This window comes from Zychaea mexicana (genome assembly GCF_025766255.1).
Source record: "Zychaea mexicana strain RSA 1403 chromosome Unknown BDB00scaffold_279, whole genome shotgun sequence".
Taxonomy (NCBI): Eukaryota; Fungi; Mucoromycota; class Mucoromycetes; order Mucorales; family Lichtheimiaceae; genus Zychaea; species Zychaea mexicana.
Window position 1 is genome coordinate 13,283 of NW_026516942.1, and position 3,062 is coordinate 16,344.

Sequence of the window (3,062 nt, forward strand, 5' to 3'; positions counted from 1 at the left end):
CTATCATGACCATCTAATAGTAATGTTATATATTAAAATTTCTAGGGTTTTTTATTAATACAGAATAAATTTATATTTTAATATTAGAAAACATATTTTTTAGACATATATCTACATATTTATTCAAACTACCATAATTTGTTATCCAAAATTCTTTATAAAATTTATAGAATGATGTATATGGTATATTTCGTTTCATATCTTTCGATGTAATACCTGATACAAGATGATATAATAAATATAACCCTTTTTCAATTTCAAAATATAGTGAAGGATAATCCTTATGTGTATATAATTTAGTTAAAAAGAAAAATATAGAAGTATATCCTAACTTTTGTAATAGTTCTTTTTTAATTTCATCTATTTCTTTAATATATTTCAACTCTATTCGATGCTTATAATTATTTTGTTTTCTCTTCCAATTTTCATTTATAAATAATTTATCTATCTCTTCCTGTAATAATGTTTTATATTTTAAAACTTCTTCTTTATTTAGTGAGCTATTATATTCATCAAATACCATTTTGAAAATTTATAATAAAAACCGTTCTTTTAACTTATTTACAAAGCAATCAGGAAAAACTTATAACCTTAGGCAAAAACCAAAATTGAATATCTATATAATTATTATTTATCTTATATTTTGATATCTAATTCATATAATATAATAAAATTCAATTTTTTAGAAATAAGTATATAAAATTATTTTATAAGATAAAAATTAGGTCATTATAGTACAGGATTTTTCATCTCCTAGCAGACGTTTGAACTTTTATTTAGGCAGAGTGGACATGAATGTTAGTCTGAGTGGACATGAATGAAAGTTAATCTGGACATGAATAATAATTGATCTGGACATGAATGAAAATCGAGCTGGACATGAATGAAAATCGAGCTGGACATGAATGAAAATCGATCTAGACATGAATGAAAATCGAGCTGGACATGAATGAAAATCGAGCTGGACATGAATGAAAATCGAGCTGGACATGAATAAAGATCGATCTGGACATGAATATAAAACGATCTGGACATGAATATACATCGACCTGGACATGAATATAAATCGATCTGGACATGAGTAAAATCAATCTGGACAAAATAAAAATCAATCTGTACATGAATGAAAATCGTTCTGGACAAGAATAATAATCAATCTAAACATGAATAATAGACAACCTGAACATAATAACAGTCAAACTGGGCATTGTTTTAGTCAACTAAGACATAAAAAAGTTGAAGTAGATAATATATTAAGTGTAGCAGAGCAGAATATTTGAGTACTTAAGATTTTCAATTCAAGTCAAGACATAATAGAAGTTAAGCAGTACAAAGCCAATGTCAAGATATAGTAGTATGGCTGGTTCACTCGTAACAAAAAGCTTGTAGGCTAATGTACAGGAAATGGCAAGGGTGCGTCAGAGACTCACTGTGCGCATAAGGCATAAGCCTATTTTGCTGCTGTGGGAATAGGGCCTGAGCGTTTCCCCTCATTTCACTTTACCCGGGTTGAGTTTGAAACAAATTGGAGGCTGGTGGCAGAGGTAGGTGGAAAGTGTGGGGTTTGTTAGCAACAGCAGGGAGGAAAAAAACAACAACCAAAGATCCTTTTTTTTTCTCATTACCATTCGCCATGGCAAATCAACAGCTTCGACGCACACTTGTAAATGGCTCCTACTCTCTTCACGATGAATAAAAAACAAAGAAAACAAAACGGCACAATCCACGGATTTAATGAAAAACGAAATGAAGGTAACTGTTTTCTTAAAAAAAGCATGTGCTCAAGATTTATAAAGGAGTAGACCGCCGTTACTGCTGCTTAAAAAAACGCTGGGTAAGTAAACAAGGGAAGGGAAAGGTTACTGGTTGTGCTTGGGGTATAGCTTTAGTAGATATACGCTCATTCAGAATTACTGTTTTTTTTCTTCTCTGTATATACTTGATGCACCATCTTGCACCATTCCAACGTCAGACTTACGTGTGTAATACAACATCGTCCTCTACCTGCACAAACGATTCGTACTCACAACAAGAACGACGCAACAATCTTCTTCTCCATTACTCAAACACAATCATATACAAAATGACGCTGATCCGCCATTGACTTGCAAAATATACAGCCTGACGCATTTGCCTTTCACTATCATGTACGCCCATATTACACGATGACGACTATGACGCCGGTCTTTTGTTTTGATACTTGTACGCTCAAGCACATCATCATTCGTAATGACGGCCATCTCTTTCTTTGCTGTTTGTATACACATCAATGTGATGATAATTATATTCCTATGATGCATACACACTACCACAACTATAATCCTCCTCTGCAATTCGCTGTACTCGCACACACACGATGGCAACAACGATTACCTTTTTCTTTTTGCATATGCCAACACGAACATTGCCGGTCTTAATGGATAAGGTAGCTATATATGCTGATGGGTGGTATGTAGGGTTTTATTATTGTTACTGTAGATGTTATGGTTGGGATGAAAAAAATAAAAGTAAAAGATCATACATTATGTAGTCATTATGTTTCAGTTGTCTGCATAAACGGGTGTGAGATGGGATTGCATGTTATTACAAGTGCTTCTATAAAAACTATAGATATAGCTGTCAGTGGGATGATAATATGGCAGGGACAAAGAAGAAAAGGCGTTCGTTGTTATGAAGGAGGAAGTTCCTTTGCTATTACAACAGCAAGTTTATTTTTTATTAATAACAACAACTATGAACAACCAACAAGTTACTACCCTTGACAACATTCGCTACGCTCTCTCTCACTCGACTGTACGTGGAGTTCTTGCACTCATTCCCAATGAAATCGTGCGCCTTCTTGCTGCTCAATGGCAGATCTTTAAGGATCGCATCTCGGAATTGTGTGGCTACAAATGGGTTCACAAACGCGAGACTGTGAGTGGCATCAGACGCTCTGCCACGCAATATCAATAATTACAATAACCATCCTTCACCACGAAACAACATCCTTCGCACCTGCATAACTCTTGTAGAACCTTCTTCGTTATCTTTCTTATATAACGGTCAACATACTTTATTTT